Below are 23,714 nucleotides of genomic sequence, written 5' to 3' on the forward strand. Positions count from 1 at the left end.
CACCTATTAAAATTTCTAGTGAGACCTAGTCACACTATAGACTACATAACCTACTAGTTGGAATAGTACTAGCAACTTTATATTTAGTTTATAGTCTGGCGTGATTTGCTCTCTTTGATTTACTCACCCGTAGACATACGTTCTAAAACGCCTCACTCGGTGGCGCTGGAGTTCCTCGATTTTGATGACGTATTTTCCGACCCCCCTTCGTTTCCCTGTTTTACTTTGCGACAAACTCTCATTAACTACTATACCGTTCTGACATACTTTTGGGTCTTATGCTGCTTTTGGTAATATCAAGGATATATTTATTTATTTGTGTGTGTTAGGGAACCAATGAGATTATATTATATCGGCGGTAATATGGGACGATATATCAGAAGATATTAGCAAAGTTGTCTATCATAACAGTAGTGTATATGATAAAATCATCGTAAAAGACCGTTCACTGTCATAGCATTTTATTCTAATTTTTCATGAAAAAACGTTTGCAAGAGCTTATCCGGATATGTTTCTTTCATTTTACGTGATACATATTTCCTGTCACAAATCCAATATCGTGGTTTTTTTATTTGTTTACACTCGTAACCCCCTTAAATCGATAGCTTCTGAAGTCTGGCGATAAAATATTATCAATATCAATAGATAATCAAGAATTTTCTTATTTTTAAATGTTTTTCTGAAAATATTTTTCTAATATCGGTATCGGCCAATATCGGCTTAAGCGAAGCCGATATTGGCCGATACCGGTATTAGAAAAATAAGCCGATATATCGTTTACCGATTTGATTGTATGATAAGCAAGGTTGTTGATTTTTTTAAATATAAAAAAATTTGATTTATTTGATTTAAATCGGATTTTTTTTATTAAGTCGGAAATTTTGCGCTAGGAAAATTTTCCGTATTTATAAAAAAAAAAAAAAGGATTTCATTCCATGATTAGTCTAATATTGTTTAAATTTCGCCTCATTTTTTCGAATCCAAAAGTAAAACTAAATCTCTAGACTAGTCTAGAAAAATAACCCTTAAAAAGTAATAGTTGATTTTATAAAATAAGTGGTCTTGCCCAACTTGTTAAAATGTTGCTCTGACGTCACAAGACACAGCTTTATTAGTGTATTCTTCGCACGAGCGATTTGCACGCGCTCTAGAAAAAGCTATATTCCTCGCGACTGTAGCGCGCGCTCGTAGGCTTGTGAAAGTCAGAGACTGTGACGTAAGAGCAACATTTCAACAAAAAGGCCACGTTAGTTTATAAAAAGAACTATTGGTTTAAATTTTTTATTTTCCCCATGTCTCCGGAAATTTTTCGCTATTATATTTTTCCGCAAAAATTAACAAGTTCTCTATCCCAAAATATTTTTTCTTCATTACAATCTTTGAATTTTAATAATATTATTCAAAAAACGATTTTGCAAAATAGTCTGGTATTTTGAATAAGAGGGTGCAACGGAAGGGGTGGTCTTCGACCTTTTAAAAAACACCCCCAACTGCGGATAGTCGCCTAAAGGAAGAATCCTTTTGTGAGTATGCCAAAAACATGTGTTTTAGAGAGAGCGGTCCAGGAAAGGTCTAAAAGTACCCCTCGAGGGCTTTTTCTCCGCACGGCTTTTCTAGGCGGCGTTTGTTCTACGGAGACGTACGGAGGGGGGGGCGGAACCCCTTTAAGACCCTCCCCGGCGCATCGTGTCTTTTAAAACGTATTGATTGGCGACGACGGAGCGAGCGCGACCCCTGGCGACGAAATGGGCGCGTAATGGCGCAGTCTTTGTCAGCGGCGTTGGCGCTCTGGGCCCTCGCTCTGCTGAATGGGACGCTGGGGAGCTCACCTCGCTTTCGCCCGTAATGACGACTTTCTATGCATGATAGCGTCTGGCGCATTCAAACCATTCACGCGCTATTCTTTTCTCTACCCCCTCCCCTCCCCTCCCCGCGCCCGAAACTAAAATGGTCTGCCCCTTTTCGTTTGTTTATCCTCAATGAACCTCATTTATGGGTGCAAGTGTTCGACATTTTGTTAATTTTTATTTTTAGTTTGTGTGGGTGCAAGTGTACTACATTTTGATAATATTATTTTGTTTTGCGGGTGCAAACGTACGACATTTATGTTATATTTTTATTTGGTGGGTGCAAGTGTACGATATTTTGTGGGTGCAAACGTACGACATTTATGTTATATTTTTATTTGGTGGGTGCAAGTGTACGATATTTTGTTATTTTTTATTTTGTGGGTGCAAGTGTACGATATTTTGTTATTTTTTATTTTGTGGGTGTAAGTGTACGATATTTTGTTATTTTTTATTTTGTGAGTGCAAGTGTACGATATTTTTGTTAATTTTTATTTTTAGTTTGTGTGGGTACTACATGTTGATAATATTATTTCGTTTTGTGGGTGCAAACGTACGACATTTATGTTAGATTTTTATTTTGTGGGTGCAAGTGTACGATATTTTTGTTAATTTTTATTTTTAGTTTGTGTGGGTGCAAGTTTACTACATTTTGATAATATTTCGTTTTGTGGGTGCAAACGTACGACATTTATGTTAGATTTTTATTTGGTGGGTGCAAGTGTACGATATTTGTTTTGTTTTGTTTTTTTTTGTGGGTGCGAAATTTTGTAATTTTTTATTTTGTGAATGCAAGTGTACGACATTTTTGTTACATTTTTATTTGGTTGGTGCAAGTGTACGATATTTTTTAATTTTGTACTTTGTGTGTACAAGTGTACTACATTTTTATAATATTATTTCGTTTTGTGGGTGCAAGTGTACGAATTTTTGTTAAATTTTTGTGGGTGCGACATTTTGTTATTTTTTATTTTGTGGGTGCGACATTTTGTAATATTTTTTATGTGGGTGCAAGTGTACGATTTTTTATTACATTTTTATTTTGAGGGTGCAAGTGTACGACATTTGGTTTATTTTATTTTGGGTGCAGTACGACATTTTGTTAATTTTTTAATTATTTGGGGACATTTTAAATTTATTGTGGCGCTCAAGACTTGTTCGTGTCGTAATGGAAGTACAGTAATACCAGGGTTATTCGATTGTCGGAGGTTGGATTACAGAAGCTTTCGGATGGAAACCGTTAAGACAGACTTCGTTTCCCCAAATGGCCCCTCTTTTATCATCATTGCACTAAAGCGCTATCTAGGTTATCTATTTCTTAACTTTGTTGATTTCATTGCGTAAAGATAGCCATACTTTTAAATATACATTTAAAAAAATGTTATTAAATTATTTTCATAATTAATCGACCCTACCATTGTTTTTTATATTTTTCACGAGCTACTATTTATTCTCAATAGAGGGCGCTGTTGACAATTCAACATAAATCCCCCCCCCCTTCACCCAAGAGAAAGTCTGACCTATTTTTGGACGAGTGTCTCTGTTAATGGTATAGCTTCGTAATAGAACCTCATGAACGTCGAATAACTCTGGCGTAATTTTTATTTAAGAAGCGTGAGGTTTTTCTTAAAGGGCTACAAATCTGGGTTAAGAAGCTCTTCCTAGTGACAGCATATTTCGGAATTTTTATCCTTATTCCCTAGTTGGATATAGAAGGGAAGATACTGTTATTTTCCATGTCGAGATCGAAGTCGATGTGGGTGGTGGTGAATACACCGCGGCGCTAGCTCCAAACACGAACCAAATATTTTTGGGTTTATATTCAGTTTTAAAATAAAATTTAGACTATTTGTATGTATATGTGATTTTAACCTGTTTTTATTACGTAATTAAAGTTGACAATTTTGTACATTTCATCTCTTAAATTAAGTTTCACTATGTACAATGTAAAAATATTTTAGACCAACCAAATTTGAATTAATTTTATTAAGGTAATTTTACTATAGTTCTGTGATAAATTGTGAGAATTATTTGGTTCGTTTTTAAATGTTGTAATTCCAAATTAAAATGCTTCATTAGATACATAACATTTAACGTTCAAATTTGTCTGATATTGGTCAGGGAAAATATTGTAGAAACCGTGCTATCCTTAAAATAAATATTTATTGGACTAAGGGAACATTCTTTGGGTGTTATAACTTGATTTATTCTCATGGAAATCGTTTTTCACCCTACAAATCTCCTATATTGTGAAAGTCTTAGAAATGCTTATACCCTTCTCAATTTAATTTTTGCTTTTAATAGAAATTTAAAGACCTAGGTTTTCTTCTGCCTGTCCCAGTTCGCCTACCACCAGGGTATTTGTGTTCCACTAAGTTAATTTAAAGGGTGACAGGCAGAAAAAACCTAGGCCTTTAAACCTTATCAAAATTAAATTCTTTGATATTCATATTTTTCAAGGTGGGTTGTATTTTTTTATTTTTCTTGTTTATTATGATTAAATCACGATTAAGTCTGATGATAATCCAATCTGTAGCTTTGGCAATATAAAAATTAACAAGATGTCACGGACATTTAAGTACACACAATCCCCCTCGATGTATTAAATATATTTTATATATTAAATTTAAATTTGAACCAATTTTCCATCACCTTGTACTTAATATACTCAAGAGGAATTTTATTGAATTTGAATTTTACCAGAAATAAGGTAGCTAAACGCGAATACGCTAATTGAAATGAATTTTTTGACAAAACGAATTTTTCGAGTTACCTGGTTTTGGAAATAAGGTAGCGCAACGCGAATACGCTAATTGAAATGAATTTTTAGACGAACCGATTTTTTAGAGTTCGAATTTTGGGAGTTACTTGATTTTGGAAATAAGGTAGCGAAACGCGAATGGTTTTTGGAGCTAGATGGCGCCTGTATCAATTGGTACGAAATTCAAATATCACATTAGTGCGTCATTTAAATGTTGGGTCCCACGAATTGGCCAGAAATCTCACTTAAAATTAATTTCTTAATGCAACCGAATAAGTAGTTCGGAAATGATTTACACTAACTAAAATAATAATTTTCAACCAAGCCGGTCTTAATTTAAGTCGGGCAAATTACCAACTTGCGGGGCCCCTAGTGGCAAAATTAATATTAGGCTATTGAGGGTTTGATTTTTTCTATAGATTGACATATCAATGACCTTTCTAAATTTGACAACCAAAAATTGAAATTTTCCCATTGAAAATATAACATGGGATTCTGACCGATTCCTAGGGCCCCCCTGTGAAAAATTTGATCAAATTTCAAAATTTAGAAATTGCCAAAAATAAAACAAATAGATAAAAATTAAAAAAAACATCAAATTTGATCAATTTGAGGTCAAAATCCCATGTTATTTACAATGAAAAATTTAATATTTTGTGTTGTCAAAAACATTTTGGTTGTCATGGCAAAACGGTTGCCCATTGAATAAATGCCCTTTAGGATTTTTCAAGTTACACGAAGGTCTACCAATCCCACGAGTTTTAACCAAATCGGTGGGTTACACTTCGGGATGTCTATCATGTCTCCTTGTTAGTACACGCAAATCTCTGACGGAATGTGTGTAAAAATTATGAAATCGTGAAACAATTTTTAATCGAGGTAGCCAACATTCGTAAAAATCCCGTACATTCTACAGAATGATGATTTTAGAAATCGTGAAATCAACTTGAAAGTCGCGAAATCTGGGCGAAAATCAGTTCAAAAGTCTCTGAATCAACCTAAAATAAAAGTAAAATCAACACGTAAATCGTACTTCTAAATCTTCAAATAAGTTTTTGATTTTTGCGAGGGGCAGGTCACTTTCTTGATTAACGACGCACCCCTCAAAAGATTAAATCCGATTTAATCGTGATTATTTTTATTAAATTCAATTTAATCACGATCAAGTTGATTAAATCACGTTTAATCATGATTAGAATGTTTAAATCTGATTTAATCATGATTAAATCTGTTTAAAATGATTAAATCCTGATTAAAAAATTATAGATTAGTATGATTAAATCGTACTTTAGTTTTAATTTTAATGATAAATTCTCGATTCGACCGATAATATTGATTAAATCGTGATTAAAATAATTAAATCTAATTAAAATGATTAAATCTAATTAAAATGATTAGATCATGATTAGAATGATTAAATCTCATTTAAATGACTAAATCCTGATTTAAAAGATTAGATTATGATTAGAATGATTAAATCTCGTTTAAATCGTGATTAGATTTTTTAATCTTGATTACCCTGATTTAATCACGATTACCCTGATTTGATCATTTCACTATAATTAAGACGCACCCAAAATGGAAGTGACCCGCCCCTCGGATTTTTGTATTTACTTTGAGATTGCAAATGGCGTTCGCCCAATATGAAAACCCTGAATTACGAAGAATAGTATATGTTTTTAGAATTATCAAGGATTCTTGGAAATATATTGGTCCCCATTAAAACAAATCTGAAAGTCGATTTCTCCAGTGGTCTTATAATTTAATAGAGTTCGCGTCGTCAGCGGGAAAGACCAAACTTCTGGTCCACTGATGTAAGTTGAAAGGTTGTTGAAATCAGTGGAGTTTCGATAATTGCCGCCCCACCCGTTGCAGGCAACCCTTTTAAATTAGGAATCGGGTTTCCCCGCTAAAGTCCCCCTGGTGGACCCCACTTTGGAAAATTTGGAGGTCTTCGGTACTTAGTAATTTGATACTTGACCAGTTAAGGGTTTGCCTTTTATACTTCATGGTTTAGGTTGGGGGGGGGGGGGTGGCCAAAGAATTCTAATGGTAAAATCCCGAATCCCCCCCCCCCGCCAGCTTTTGATGACGTCATTAACGGACCATCGTCCAAATTAAAAAAGAAACTCCAAATGATATTGGAAGTACTCTCAGTTTGACCAAATTAATCCTTTTAAAACGAATATACGATCTATAGATATTAACTCCGTAACTGAGGTACAGCGCCACCTGTCGGTTGCTTTTCGGACTTTTACGATAAAAATGGAGGTTAAGTATCCGACGTTATTAACGGGGAACGTCGTGAGTTTCATAGTGCTTCGTTGACGTTTTGGGAATTTGAAAATGCTTGCAAAAATTCAGTGAAAAGTCTTAAAGGAAGAATTTGAAAATGGTCGAAAATATCAAGTAAATCAAATTTTGGTAAGATTTATTTAGCAATATTTTATATCAAATATACAATTTATTGTACAAAAATGGTCAGGGCAAGCCTGTAAAAGTCAGGGAATTTCGTACGAACCCTGATTATGATTATTTGGTGATTTAACACTAATTATGAAATTACAAAGGTGATATAAAATAATCTTAGCATAATAAAAACATAAGTATTTGCTTAACTTTAATAAATGTCAAAGCATGGCGAAAACTTAATTTTCTGAATTAAATATTTAAAAATGAATTTTGATTACAGAGATTAAGACTTTTCTAGAAAGAGTGTACGTCGAACTTGTAGGAGTGTAGACATAACTTTATCTTCTACAAATTATCCCTACACCCTTTCTACGACAAGCTTAATCCCTCTATTATTTTTGTCGTACGATGTTATATCAAAAGGTTCTTTAAGTTTGACGACTTATTCTAGATTCCACTGTTGTTAACATGTTCACCTTCAACGTTTTCTAAAACTTTTTAATGGGCTTCAGAAATATATTTAGGATCTTAAGCGGGTGAAGCGACTGTTTTGAGGCACTAGTGGTTCTATAATTTTGAGATGGTCTTATAAAATCCTATAATTCCTCCATTTTGGCCAATGTGAAGAATAGCCCCCCCCCTATTATTTTTCGTTTTTTATTCTATTTATTGGTAGCATTTTTTACGCTGAATTTAATGGTGTATTAATTATTATCCGCAAACATATAAATTAAAAGTTATCGGGAATGGGATTTTTCAATTTTCACGGGTATTATCCTGAGATTTCACTGGCTGTTCTACCCCGAGATAGAGTAGGACACATGAAAACAAACTTTCATTTTGGTCTATACTAATTGAATATCAATTAATGATTTGGGCCAATGTGAAGAATTGAACATCAATTAACTATTTTACTTTTCCGCGTATTTAGACAATACTTGATGCGTTGAACATCAATTAATTATTTGGGCCAATGTGAAGCATTAAACACCAATTAACTATTTTAGTTTTCCGCGTATTTGGACAATACTTGATGCGTTATGGCTAGGTAATGTCTTCTAGTTCGCGTTATAGACGGCCCATCGTGATAGCAAGAATGGGGTTGGGGTGGCGCCAATATTCTGTTTTCGATTGCACAAGTTGAAATTCAGTCGATAAGAACTTTTCTTACCCTCGCAAATGCTTTGAAATTGTAGATTTTTCACACGTGTTAACAATAGGTACTTTTGTTTTTTTTTGTTTTGTTTATTGTTTTCGGGTTTACGATACTTGATGCGTCAGGCTTGGTGCTGTCCTCTAGGTTGCGTTATAGTTGGCCCATAGCTTTTTTTAGTATGGGGTTGGGGAGGCGCTGCGCGCCCCCAGCGCTCGAGCGAAGCGAGTGCGCGGCGCCGTCAGGCGCCAATACTTAGAGTACATTCGACGTTGTAGAAGTCAACATCACACAGAGGTCATAGTATGGTTAAAAAAAACCTAAAATGCGTTGAAATACGAGAAAAATTCCCAACCCTTAAAAGTTAGTACTGTTCTACATTTCAGCCTTTTCCTTTTTCGTCATCAGTCCTACGTTCTCCAAAACGTATTAAAATCTAGACATTTAAAGCATCGTCCTCCTCATCAAATAAACAAACAAATCTCGAAATATGTCGTATTTCCCGTTGTAAAAATTACTGGCAAGTAACAATTTTACATTGATCATATCTTTTTAAACAATAAATTGTGATTAAAACTTTTTGCATTGTTAAAAAATCCCGTTATTTGAGGTACATATCATTAACATATTCAGTTCCCTCCCAAATCCCTTATTTGTAAGAGTTAAGTATAGTCTACACTACCACTACAAATTTCATTTTCAGTATTACTCATTAGTACACACCAAACATAAAGTTTGATTTCACGTGTCCTGCTCTATCTCGGGAGAAAAAGTATAGAACTCACATTAAACTATTGTCGAAAATGCATTGAAATTGACGGTTTTCAAAACGCGTTAACTTAACTAATTCTCATTTGCGGTAACTAAATAAAATACCTTCGTACTCCTTACACACTGGGCTTTCATCTAAGAAAATAAAAAACCAATAAAAGGAGGGGGGGCTGTTCTTCACTTTTGCCAGTAGTTGTATATTTGTCATATTTACATATTACATTACTTTTGCTATAACTGTTTCTAATTTCCACCTATCTGGTATCAACTCTCATATTTAGATATTTTTTCCGACGATAGGATGTTTTAAATAAATTTTTAGTACCTAAATGGTTCGATATAAATTAAAAGTCCAATTTTAGTCGTTTTATAAACCTTCATTTTTACAGTGAACTATCCTTAGATATCGGAAGATCAACTATAATTATTATTTTCGGATAATTGTCATATTTAATGTAATTATGTTACCTTTGCTATAACGGTTTCCAGTTTTCACCTATCTGGTATAAACTCAAATATTTCGATATTTTTCTCGACGATAGGATGTCCTAAATAAATTATTATAAATTTTTTATTACCTAAATGGTTTGAAATAAATTAAAAGTCCAATTTTGGTCGTTTTATTTTTAACAGCGCATGGACCACCGTTTGATTTGGTAGCATGCAGTCGGGAGAATGAGGAAGGCTATCATTAATTATGAAATACGAGGCCAAATACTTCCGTCAAATTCCCCCTGGGACCAGTGCGGGGGGGGGGCGTGCGGTGTCTAATTAAGGGGCCCCCTTGTTCGCCCCACTGCCTCCCGTAATTGGGCCGAGCTCCAAATTATACCCAATAAACGGGGCTGACCAATCCACTCCTGGTTTTGCTGGGCCCTCTCAATTAACTCGCACAATGACACGGCCACGCTTACCCAAATGAGTTTCGACAATAACCCCCCCACCAACTTACCCCGCTGGACGAATGGTCAAAGCCGCCGCTTGACCGCCGCTTTTATGGTCAGTCCGTTATCATGAATATTTCAATTATTTTTGCCTTCTACCCTAATGCGTTTTGACTGACGATTACTAAACCTCTTAGCCTTCAATTATTTCCCTTTTTGCTATTTATGCGAACGAAGTCATTTGACATGTTTTAATCATCTGCCTCCTCATCAGAAGAGGCTATTGCGGGAAATTTATGTGCATGTGAGGTTTTTATAGTTTGTGGTCGCATTCGTAGAGCGTTTTATTTTATATTGCGTTGTCTAAAATTAATAGATAATTTAAGACGGGAAACTTGTAAATTGTACCTTTGGGTGTACAGTCTGCAACTCTCGGACGCAGCTCATGTTTCTTCCGTACGCAGCTCATGTTTCTTCCGTACGCAGCTCATGTTTCTTCCGTACGCAGCTCCCGTTTTTTTCGTACGCAGCTCCCATTTTTTTCGTACGCAGCTCCTATTTTTTCCGTACGCAGCTCCTATTTTTTCCGTACGCAGCTCCTATTTCCCCGTACGCAGCTCCTATTTCCCCGTACACAGCTCCTATTTTTTCCGTACACAGCTCCTATTTTTTCCGTACACAGCTCCTATTTTTTCCGTACGCAGCTCCTATTTTTTCCGTACGCAGCTCCTATTTCCCCGTACGCAGCTCCTATTTCCCCGTACGCAGCTCCTATTTCCCCGTACGCAGCTCCTATTTCCCCGTACGCAGCTCCTATTTTTTCCGTACGCAGCTCCTATTTCCCCGTACGCAGCTCCTATTTCCCGTACGCAGCTCCTATTTTTCCCGTACGCAGCTCCTATTTTTCCCGTACGCAGCTCCTATCTTTCCCGTACGCAGCTCCTATCTTTCCCGTACGCAGCTCCTATCTTTCCCGTACGCAGCTCCTATCTTTCCCGTACGCAGCTCCTATCTTTCCCGTACGCAGCTCCTATTTTTCTCGTACGCAGCTCCTATTTTTCTCGTACGCAGCTCCTATTTTTCTCGTACGCAGCTCCTATTTTTTCCGTACGCAGCTCCTATTTCCCCGTACACAGCTCCTATTTTTTCCGTACGCAGCTCCTATTTTTCCGTACGCAGCTCCTATTTCCCCGTACACAGCTCCTATTTTTTCCGTAATAGGAGAATTGGGACAATTATTTTGGCTAAAATGGAAGTGTATCACATGTTTTTTGGCCATTTTCTAGTGCTGGCTATAACCCGTCTCATATTATTTCACTTCAGAAAATTTTGTTTAGAACATTTTAATTTAAACTCTATTATCCCCTAAATATAATATAACATATAAGTTTTAGTAAATTGTAATTATCGATTCCTTACTTAAATTTTAAATTCTACTCGCGCTTTAGAAAAGGTTACCATGGAAATAAAATCTCGAGCTAAACTATAAATTGTCAAAGCCAGAAACGTGAGAAGAATTCAGCAATTTCAATAATGTAAAGGTATTTTAAAATACCACAAGTACAGCCAACTTCACTAGTTTTGACACGCGCTTATATTTTATCGCAATTGCCCAATATGGTACTTTTGCGCGAGACTAATTAGAAGAACGCGCAGCCTTTTTCAGTGCTAAATTTTCTAAACCCTTAGATGGCGGTAATGTTATTGAAACAGGCAAATTCTGGAATTGGCTCCACTAACTTCCGTTTCACATCTATATATTTGATGACGCGTTCCACCGTTCGGACGAATGAAATTCGAACATTTGTTCCACCGTTCGGACGAATGAAATTCGAACATTTGTTCCACCGTTCGGACGATTGAAATTCGAACATTGGTTCCACCATTCGGACGATTGAAATTCGAACATTTGTTCCACCGTTCGGACGATTGAAATTCGAACATTTGTCCACCGTTCGGACGATTGAAATTCGAACATTTGTTCCACCGTTCGGACGATTGAAATTCGAACAAATGTACCTACCCCGTTTAAATTAACGTGTTCGCGTTTCTTAACCATATTTCCCAAACCAGGTAACTCAAAAAATTCTTTCGATAAAATTACTCCTTGGTTTGTGAAGTTAATGTACAAGATGATTGTAAATTGGTTCAAATTTAAATTTAATATTTAAAATATAGTTAATAATTCGGGGGGATTGTGTGTACGGAAATGTCCGTGACATCTTGTTTATTAAATCGAGAAGCGCTCTTTATACGTTATCCCGTGTATGGTTTATTGGGGATGTACGGTCTCTCCGAATCGTGGATCATCCGCAGTCGGTGCCGCCATCTATCGCGGAGAAGGAGAGAGGAGAGCGTCCTGATCCATTTCAGTCTTGGGTCGGCGCTGCAACACGCGGTAGCCGCCATTCGCAGGCGCTGGTCGCGAATATTTAGCGGCTTCGGTATTTCGCTACTGATACACCTTTTAAGCGTTATTGTTTGAACGCTCTCCAGGGGGTCCTGTGGATAATAATCGTAGATGCTTTCGGTACTTTTATTTCCTAATTAAAACCAGTTCCATTCATTAAGCTAATTGGTGGATATATTTATATAGACTCTGGGACCACCGTCGTGCCCACGTTGGATGTTGGTGGTTGGCTAAAGGATTTTTAACATTCACTGACCATCGACCAATTTGAACTGTCTTCGTATCAAGAAGGACTTGGAATTATGTGAGTACCCGTTGTCTTCGTTGATATTTTGGGATATTTACTTTTGTGTCGTGTGGTTTTGTTTGTGATTTTGGTGGGGATCTTGGCTTTACTTTGAAATCGGTTAAAAATTATCTTTCATAATAAATAATCGAAAAGGCACGATAATGTGAAGCCAATATCGTAAAATATTTGTTGGTTTGCTTTGTTATTTCTTAAAAATTATCTTTCGCAATCGAAAATCAAATTGCGTACAATACTATGAAGCAAATATCGTAAAATATATATGTTGGCTTACCTTGAAATTTATTAATATTATCGTCCACAATCCAGAATCTAATTACGTACGGTAATATGAAGCAAATATCGTAAAAAATATGTTAGTTTACTTAGTAATTTGTTATAAATTTTCTTTCACAATAAGTAATCGAATAGGCCCGATAATATGATGCAAATATCGTATTGTATCTGTTGGTTTGCTTGGAAATTTCTTAAAAATCTTTTACAATTGAGAATCGAATAGGTACGATAATGTGAAGCAAATATCGTTAAATTTCTGTGAGTTTGCTTTGAAATTAAATTAAAATTTTCAATCACAATCGAAAATTCAATTGCACCCAATAATATGAAGCAAATATCGTAAAATATATATGTTGGCTTACCTTGAAATTTATTAATATTTTCGTCCACAATCCAGAATCTAATTACGTACGGTAATATGAAGCAAATATCGTAAAAAATATGTTATTTTACTTAAATTTGTTATAAATTTCGTTCGTAATTATGTTAGATAATATGATACAAATATCGTTAAAGTTCGGTTAGTTTACTTTGAAATTTGTTGAAATTTCGTAAGCAATCGAAAATCTGATAGGTTCGATATTATGATGCAAATATCGTAAAAATTATTTGCCATGAAGTTTATTTTAAATTTCGTTGTCAATTCAGAATCGAATTATTTGCGATATGAAACAATCGGTAAAATTGTACTATTGGGGATCCGCCGCAATTTTGTTTTTATTTATTTTATTTTTTAAACATTCCTTGGATAATACAATTTTATTAAATATTAACCCCCGCTTTTTGAGAATCATTGAGAATTTAAGTTATATTTCCAAATTCATACATTCCGTTATATTTCCTAATATATGTAGAATATACAGCGCAATTTTGGTCCTAATTATAAATTTTGATATATCGTAGGGTACATGACGGTAGTATTACTACTTTTGAACTTTACTACGATTTGATATCTTTTTTGTAATATAGAATGATATAATAATAATGATAATATATTGAACCCAACCTAACCTAACCTAACCTAACCTAACCTAACCTAACCAATTTAATCGTATCATAGGTTAGGTTAGGTTAGGTTAGACTATTTTTACCAAGTTTTCGTATTGTCTGTACACCACTAGTGTGTTTCGCGTGTTCTACTAGACCTATCTCAAAGTAAAAGTTAGCATAAAAGTAAAGCGGAATTTATGAAATTAGAATATAACTGAAATTGGAAATATAACGTAAATACTCAATGTTTCTCGAAAAGCGGGGGTTTCTTTTTAATAAAATTGTATTATCCATTGAATGTTCAAAAATAAATAAAATAAAAAACAAAATTGCGGCGGATCCCCAATAGTACAATTCTACCAAACAATCATCGAAAAATTTCTATTAGTTTACTTTATAATTTATTATAAATTTCGTGGGTAATCGGTCATCGAATATGTATGATAAATATGATATAAATATATCTATTGGTTTAGTTTGTAATTTGTTATACATTTCTTAAACAATCCGTAATCGTAATAAAATTTATAATAGTTTGCTGTGTAATTTATTATTAATTTCGTTGGCAATGGGTCATCAAATAGGTACGATAATAGTATATAAATATATTTATTGGTTTAGTTTGTAATTTGCTATAATTTTCTTAAACAATACGTAATCGAAAAGCATACATATTTCGTAAAATTTATATTAGTTTGCTTTGTAATTTATTATAAATTTCGTTGGCGATCCAGAATGAGATTACGTTCGATAATAGGATATAAATATCGTAAAATATTAATCTGTAATTTGTTATAATTTTCATTCTCAATCCAGAATTACGTACGATATGATGAACCGAATTTAAAAATTGTTTATTTAGAATTTTGCTAATATCGGTGGTCGCCAAATTGCTATTCCAAAGAGAGTAAACACTCTAGATTGAAAATTATCTCTTTTAATTTGCGAATCGACGCCGAAGCGAATGGTCGATAATTCAATACGGTTCATAAAATACCCGAATTTAAAGCCCAATCTTTTGGGGTTTCAACTCTTAATTTTTTACACATTTATTTTTGGGTTCGATTTCAAACAGAGATAAGTTATTTTTCGTTACGGTAGATATTAGACGGGTTCAGTTACCTCTGAAAACGTGTAAGGGAAACTTGTAAACCTAGCTTTATCGCGTACAAACTACACTAGTACAAGTTTCACCTAGACGTTTTCCAGGGGTAGCTTAACCTGGCTATTAAGCCCTACAAGGGGGCTAACCTTACATGGCTTCTTCCATTTTCAATTCTCAACGAATTTTGCTATTGCGTAGTTTTATTTTTTTAAACTTTTCAAGGATTTTTACTCATTTCGCCGTGTTTGTAAGGTTTTTTCATCCTACTCCCCTTAAACTTGTTTTCAATCGTGTGTAACTAATAGTTTACTACATCACGTTGATGTACGCTGTAATTGAATTTAGTGGGCTCTGGCGTGATTTCCATTTGCCTAATAACTGTATCTTAGTAGCGTTAAATTAGTCTATTATGACTGCTGCATTACCTTTGTACGTAAATCACCCACGGCGTTTTTGTCTTGTCTCGCTACCTGTGACGTCATTCATCGAACATTTCGATCTAAGTGACGTCCTCCATCGAACATTTCGATCTAAGTGACGTCCTCCATCGAACATTTCGATCTAAGTGACGTCCTCCATCGAACATTTCGATCTAAGTGACGTCATTCATCGAACATTTCGATCTAAGTGACGTCATTCATCGAACATTTCGATCTGAGTGACGTCATTCATCGAACATTTCGATCTGAGTGACGTCATATATAGAAAATTAGGATCTAAGTGACGTCATATATAGAAAATTAGGATCTAAGTGACGTCATATATAGAAAATTAGGATCTACGTGACGTCATATATAGAAAATTAGGATCTAAGTGACGTCATATATAGAAAATTAGGATCTACGTGACGTCATATATAGAAAATTAGGATCTACGTGACGTCATATATATTTTAAATGTACCTTAGTTACGTCGCATTTAATTTTTAGATGTTAAAAACGAAATAGCTTTTGTGAAATGTTTTAAAATTAGTACCGCCATAAGGCTTGTTTTTACTATATAGTAAGTTATAAAACTTAGAAGGTTATATATTATTATTTGTTGACCGTTTTAAGATTGTTTTTATAAGTCAACCTACGCTTGTTATCTTAATTCCGGCGTAGAAAAAAATGCCTGCAATGATGAGGATGGTTTTCGTGTACGCTACCTGAGCGACGCCTAATTTTTACCACCGCCATCTGGTGGTACTCTTGCAATTAAAAATCTGGGAACAAGGTGAATGCGTTCACTAGGTTCAGTTGTTTTCTCACGAGCTGTGTCCGATTTTTCAGGGTTGTTGATTTTTTGATTTTTAAATAAGTTAAAAAATCATTTATTTGATTTAAATCGGATTTTCATTGATTTTTTATATTTTCATTGATTTTTATATTTTATTGATTTTTTATATTTTATTGATTTTTATATTTTATTGATTTTTAAGATTTTATTGATTTTTAAGATTTTATTGATTTTTAAGATTTTATTGATTTTTAAGATTTTATTGATTTTTTATATTTCATTGATTTTTTTAAGATTTTATTGATTTTTTTAAGATTTTAATGATTTTTTAAGATTTTAATGATTTTTTAAGATTTTATTGATTTTTTAAGATTTTATTGATTTTATATATTTCATTAATTTTTTAAGATTTTATTGATTTTTTTAAGATTTTATTGATTTTTTAAGCTTTTATTGATTTTTTAAGATTTTAATGATTTTTTAAGGTTTTATGTCTGTTTTTCTTGACAAATTGATAAATTATTTGAGTGCCGCGATAACGTTAACTATATTTTAAATTAATCTGTATTAAATTGAATTATTAATAATTAATAAAATTTAATTCCATTTTCTGTGAATTGAAATTTCTAAAGAACCTACTTTTGTTATTTTATTATTTTCATAAATTCATTGAATGATGATATTTTTAAAGATTTAAATCACTGATTTAATTCAGACAATCCTGCTATTTTTAACTGATTTGGACCCCGCTAGATAGTGCTACGTTGATGTCAATACAACCATCTAGAAATTAAAAAAAATTACCATAAGCTACGGTAACAAGTCCCTTGGTAGTCGGTCCATGATTCCTGCAGATTTAAAAGTGATAATTCATCAGTTAAAGGGTTTTTTTTCTCGAATGCTTCGGTTTCCCCTCTCCATAAAAATGTGTGGAAGTTAACGGTAATAGCGAAAGTAGCATAAGACCCAAAAGTGTGTCAGAACGGTATAGTAGTTAATGAGAGTTTGTCGCAAAGTAAAACAGGGAAACGAAGGGGGGTCGGAAAATACGTCATCGAAATCGAGGTACTCCAGTGCCACCGAGTGAGGCGTTTTAGAACGTATGTCTACGGGCGAGAGAGAATATCGCGCCAGACCATAGACTAAATATAATGTTCCCAGTACTATCCCAACTAGTAGGTTATGTAGTCTATAGTGTGACTAGGTCTCACTTGAAATTTTAATAGGCGTGAAGGTACAGCTGACACACTTTTGGTATTAAATTCAAGTACATATTCAGAATCGGAAATAATTCTACAAAATAAAATATTCCTTGAATTACGTAACACATACTCAAAACCCTTATTCCTAATAGCCCCATAAATCTTCATTTTCCTTAAAAATAACCCTATTTATTTAAGGTTTTGTGTTTCGTAAACTAATCATACTATTATAAATGAGAAAACAAGTGCTAAACTGCGACTCTAACACAAAATAATATATTATTTTGGTTCCTATATAAATTTTTGATGTGTGACGTAACCTCTGTAGTAACCTGAACAATTTGGGGAATTGGAAAAACTAGTAAAAAAAGTAATTTAATTAAATTTAGGTTTCAAATTCAAAACGTTTACTATAGGTTAAAAATGCCAAAATTGTGACTTAGGGAAAATCTCAGGAACTGTCCAGGAAAAATCGGTTGTATACTATTGGACCGAATCCCGTTTGACCGAATCCCATTGAACCGAAAAGTATTTTCGTTTATAGCCCAACATGGCGGGATTCAGTTGAATGGGAAATTTAAATCTGGTTCGTTTTCCCTTCGGGTAGGTTAGTTCAGCTTGGGTTGGGTTGGGTTAGGTTAGGTTAGGTTAGGTTTTGTTAGGTTAGATATGGTAGGCAACTATTTCACGTCGGGTCTTATCAAGGTTATTTTCCAAAATTAAACCCGGAAAATATCAAATTTCAAGGGAAAAAGGTCTAAAAATAGACGTCTGTACGAAATAATAAATATTTAAGACATAGTTTAGTCCAAATTAGATATACTATCGTCACGTAACCTACGATATATAAATATGTATCACTAACGGTATATTGAATGAAAACCGCGCAAAACGCGGTTTTCGGTCGATTGGAATTCGGTTGAATGGTACATTCGGACGAATGGGATTTCGGTCCAATGGTCTACAATCGGAAAAATCAGGGAATTTGAAAATGGGCTTAAAACTAAGAAGGGGATTTGAAGGACTAATATAAATTTATTGACTATAATTTTGGGTTCCAAATGGAAATCGTTTGCTATAGGTTAAAAATGCCAACATTGTGACTTAGGGAAAATCTCAAGAAATGTCCAGGAAAAATCAGGGAATTTGAAAATGAGCTTAAAACTAACCATTTTTAAGGGTATTTGAAGGACTAGTATAAAAATTATTGAATATAATTTTGTGTTCCACATGGAAACCGTTTACTATAAGTTAAAAATGGCTAAAGTTTGGCTATAAAAATACATTGAAAATCTCTGGAAATGGTCAGGGAAAACCTGGAAAAGTCAGGGAATTTTAAGGATTAGTGAAAAAGTAATGGAATTTAATGTTTGGTTCGAAATGGAAAACGTTTACTATAGTTTAAAAATGTCAAAAGTTTTGTTTAAAAAGTCATCAGGTTAAATCTATAGTTAGAGAAGATTTCCCAAGGGGCATCGGTGATCATGCCGTCGGCGACCGCCTTGTTTATTTTAATGATTAAAGCAGGTGAATCCCGTAAATCAAAAGCAAAAACATGTCACAGAGAATTTGTCGACGTTTCTCATTTATTTGAATCTCTGGAGGCAAAACTACTTTACAATTTCGAATCAAACAAGACTCTAACAATTAATTATTCCTTTTTCAAATTTTGCGGTTTTGTCGCCCTTTTCCGCTGTAGGGCGCTTTTGTCAATTTGGAAATGGTATATCGTTCGAAAAACCAATCTAGTTTTTCTTGTCGCTTTAAATATTTATTCGAATCTTATAATAAGCGCTTTGCAGAAAAGAACAGTGGAGAGTATGAAACCGAGAAGGTTAAAAATACGGAAATCAGCTTCTGACGTCACCAGCAAATTCTTCTACGTCATAAATACGACCCGATAGAGAGAGAAAGAAGTTGCGTACACAAGTAAAGTGGGTTTTTTCCCGCCTCCCGTCCCTCCCGTACATAATTCGATCGTTCTTCGCCAGGGGTCACTTTCGTAGCTTTTTTATCGCTCCCCTTCCAGATCTATAGTTTGGCTTCTTCTCAATATCTCGTCACCTAAATAGGCGGGGAATACCGTAAAGTCTGCGTACTGTAATAATAAGCAACGTCGAATACGAAGAGGAGCTCGCTTATACGTCCGCCGTATAATTTCACTCGGGTTGTTTGCGAAGGTCAAATGGCGATCTTGACCAGCGTTTTCCATTAGCAACCCCCCTTCCCTAGTCCCCCCTTTCCTCCCTAACCCCCCCTGGGGCCACGCCCCCTTCTAGTTGTTGACCCCCCCCCCTAGGTCCTCCCTTCCTTGGTGGGTAACTTCCCAACTGCATTAAAGAATAAGGAACAGAGGGGGGAAGGAGGGTTGGGGTCCCCCCTGACTTGGCTCTGGCCATCGGGGTCCTGAGCCAGCGGTCCTCTACTCGCGCAAAGTAATGTTTACTAATCTATAGTGTCACGCGTTCATTCTTTCCCATAAACGGAATTAAGGCTAGTACTGTAGTGGACGGTGGTCAGTCACCCTCTCTCCCTACGCTTGTCCGAAGGTCTTGGGAAAGAAGACTGTGTCCGAGCTGAGCTTGACCGATGGCCAGCTCGGGGCTTATACGGGACGTATAAAGAGATAATGCTCGATACGTTTTAGTGTCTGTATGGGTCCCAAGTGGATCGATTTTCGGTGTGGCTTCAATTCCGTGGACTTATTCTGCTGACTTTTCTCTGTAGTGTGCGCTCATATTATATTATCTAAATTCTGTACACGTTTCGCGAAAAAAATATTGAGAAAGCATTTTTAATAAATTTGAATTTTTCAAATTTCATATTTCTTTAACCAGGAATGCTCCTAAATTGTCGATCGAGATATTGACCTTGAAAATGGTCATCTTGACCTTCAAAAAGTTAAAATTGAAAATGTTCTAAAATCTTAGTACTGAAAAATAACGGGTGTAAGTAGATTTATCTCGAACTTTAAAATGGGGATTTCGACCTTCGATATGGCGATCTTGACTTTCCAAATGGCAATAAATTAACCTTGATAATAGTCATCTTGACCTTCAAAAGTGTAATTCGATAATATACTAAATTCTTAGTACTGAAAAATAACGGGTGTAAGTAGATTTATCTAGAACTTGAAAACGGGAGTGTCAACCTACGATATGGCGATATTGACCTTCAAAATGTCGATAAATTGACCTTGAAAATAGTCATCTTGACCTTCAAAAGTGTAATTCGATAATATACCATGGACAGTAAAATGAAGGGGACAGGTTTTCGATACCCTTCCACAGTGCATTTTATTTCTCCCCGCGTATGAATCAGCTCGAGAGACTCCGAGCTAGGAGTCTCGCAAGGTCGTTTGTACCACGTGATCTTAAAATTTCAAAATAGCAATCTAACACGGTTGATATTGTTACGTAATTCTTTGCGCTTTATATTTTAGTAATTTTTAATTTTGGTTTTTAATTCAATAAAAACTATCAACTGATATTTAGTATATCGTATTTAATCTATAAAAACGTGAAAAAATACCTTTTGGCGTAAAAATGTACTTCGTGTTTATGTTTTTTCTTTTTTCGAACAGTATCGTCCACTCTTAGCGATACTTGTTTTTTTTTTTAAATAACCTTGGACGACTTCCTTAGTGTGATTGGTTTACGGGGGCTAAAAACCAGGCTATTTACCGATCCTCTAAAATCTAGTATCCATGAATATACTAAGTAGAATTATCTCGAACTTGAAAATGGGAATGTTGACCTTTAACATAGCGATCTTGAACTTCAAAAGTTTAATTTAAAAATATACTAAAAACTTAGTACTAAAAGTAGCTTGAAAATAGTTATCTCAAAATGGCGAATTCAGAACTATACTAAAAATCTTAGTACTAAAAAAATTATTGAACCAAGGAGTAGAATCTCGATCGTGAAAATTTTGTCCCCACCTTCGACCGTCAAAATGACGATTTTATATTAATTGGAAATTTGGAAAATAATTCCGTGAACAACTTAAATTCTGTTTTCGATCGAAAGTTCGTATGGTTTCGAAATTCTGGAACTCACAAGGAGAGTACCCGAGGTGTTTTTGGCGATTTAGTTCAAAGTCGGCCGTAATGTGGACCTATATGAAATATGAAATTTCCCAAAAGGAGACGTTGCACTACCCATTCGATTTGCCATGGCAACCGAAAATGATTTTGACCACTTACAACCAAAATAAAAAATTTTCCTTATTTTACCCAAAATTTGTTACAAATTTACCCTAAAAATGTTTCAATTTACCCAAACTTGATGAAATTTACCTAAATGTGGTCCAAATTACACATTTCGTGATTTTCAAAATTTTTCAAAATTTTCGTAGCTAGGACCCTGTGAAACCGAGAAAATCCCATGCTTTTTTAAATGGAGATTTTATTGTTTTAAGTGATCAAAAACATTTTCGGTTGCCATAGCAAATCGAATGGGTAGTGCAACGTCTCCTTTTGGGAAATTTCATAGTTCATATAGGTCTAAATTACGCCCGACTTTGAACAAAATCGGCAATAAACACCTCGGGTACTCTCCTTGTCAGTAACACGTTTCTAATAAGCATAAATTCGTCCAACTCAAAATCTCGTTTGATTGTTTACAGAAGGTTCATTACCAGGGTGACCAGACTTCCTATATTTCCTATATTTTTTAATGCCTTTCTATAAATTTCTTTATTTTCTCCTATTTTCCTATAATTTCACGGTCTTTTGTGTTATTGAACTGCAACTTGGGAACAAAATTTACGGGCTTTGTAAATCCGCTAAATGATCCAATAATGCAAGAAAGCAGTGTACAAAAAATTCTCAATATTCTAGGTGATTCGAATCAAACTATACTGATATGCAATAATTACCTTCTAATTTTTTCCTATTTATTGTTCTATATTTTCCTATAATTGACCTATTTAGTTTCCTATATTTTCATATAATTCGCCTCTAAAGTTCCTATTTTTCCCATAAAATTTTCAAAGCCTTTCTCTGGTCTAAAAATCTCTGTCTGAACCACGTTAAGAGCTTATTTCGTTCGTATTCTGTTGAATTTTTATGAAAGCAGCGTTAATTCCCCATTGAAAGCCCCACCGGAGTACGATGATTTTGTACGTCACGGCGTAACTGACGTTCCTGTCGATAGATGGGGACTCGGTCTCCGGGGAGAGACGACTTATCAGTCATCGGCGCAGTCTCCCCGCGAAAAGAGCTCTCTAGCCACGATGGATTGGAGGGGTGTGCCAGACTAGACGTGTCTGTCTGTCTGTCTGTCTGTCTGTCACTTAACTGCAAAAATATCCAACAAGTTGAAACGTATACCGCCCGAATCCAGGTTGAATATTTCTTCCCTGAAAAGTCTACTTATTTAATAAACTTATCTGATTGATCTATGGAGGACTGTTACCACTATGTTTAAGTAAGTGGACTTCACTGGTAGTGGTTGTAGGATCACTTTGAGCTCTCAAATCACCTCGGTTCTAGGATGTCTTTGAGCTCTAAACTTCTCTACCTTAATTCTAATTTCTATTTTGTATCTGATTTATTATCACAAGTAACCGATCTGAATTGATGTGCTATATTTAATCTCGCCAGATTCTGTTAACTTAACTGTTATCTGAGATAAGAATCTTTGAAGGCCATAAAAATTAAACATGTAACTATAGCAGGCTCGACACAGATTACATTGGGCACAAATTTCCCGTTCGTTTTCTTGCAGAAATTAGTGTTGTAAATCGGTAAATTTTCCGGAAAATGGCCGAAGCCTTTTTTCTGGAAAATGTTCCGTATTTTTCCGAAAAAATTAAGTTTTCATTCCATGATTAGTCTAATATCGTTTGCAAATTGAAATAAAGCGGCATTTTCTCTTCATTTTTTCGAATCTAAAAGTAAAACTAAACCTCTAGACTATAGTTTAAACTGATTAACAATGTAACACTATTAATGTTTTGTAGTATGTTTACTGTTATTAGACATTTTATATCGATAAAAAGTTAAAAACTTTAAAAACCCTTAAAAAGTAATTGTTTCAATTTTTATTTTTCCTAATTCCGGGAAATTTTCCGGAAATTTTTCCGCATTTTATTTTGCCGGAAAATTAACAACTCTAGCAGAAATCGTCGTAGAAATTCAGCTGGAACTACATCTACCCAGCTATTAAGATCAGCCGTATAGGGAGATTAATACTTATCTCGTAAGCTCTATAATGTAATTCTGATAATATGTATATAAAATATATACAGGGCGTTTTAAAAGGTAATGCAAAAATTGAGGGGTCGTACACTTGCCATTATTTTGTACGGGATTTCGGGATTTCGTAGAGATTTTGGCGATTTTATCATTACTTTTTGAAGTGATTTTGGGATTTC

At 34.7% G+C, this 23,714-nt stretch overlaps 1 long non-coding RNA gene across 1 annotated transcript in view; it reads left to right on the plus strand.

The window, feature by feature from the left end:
- The first annotated feature begins 12,449 nt into the window (after positions 1 to 12,449).
- The window catches only part of LOC149969079 (uncharacterized), a 162,732-nt gene continuing 151,467 nt past the window's right edge, over positions 12,450 to 23,714 (plus strand). The window contains exon 1 of the long non-coding RNA XR_016472773.1: positions 12,450 to 12,542. This is a non-coding gene — a long non-coding RNA (uncharacterized LOC149969079). The remainder of the gene's footprint in view (positions 12,543 to 23,714) is intronic.

Source organism: Leiobunum rupestre, chromosome 1, assembly GCF_980474605.1.
Source record: "Leiobunum rupestre chromosome 1, qqLeiRupe1.1.hap1, whole genome shotgun sequence".
NCBI classification, from domain to species: domain Eukaryota; kingdom Metazoa; phylum Arthropoda; class Arachnida; order Opiliones; family Sclerosomatidae; genus Leiobunum; species Leiobunum rupestre.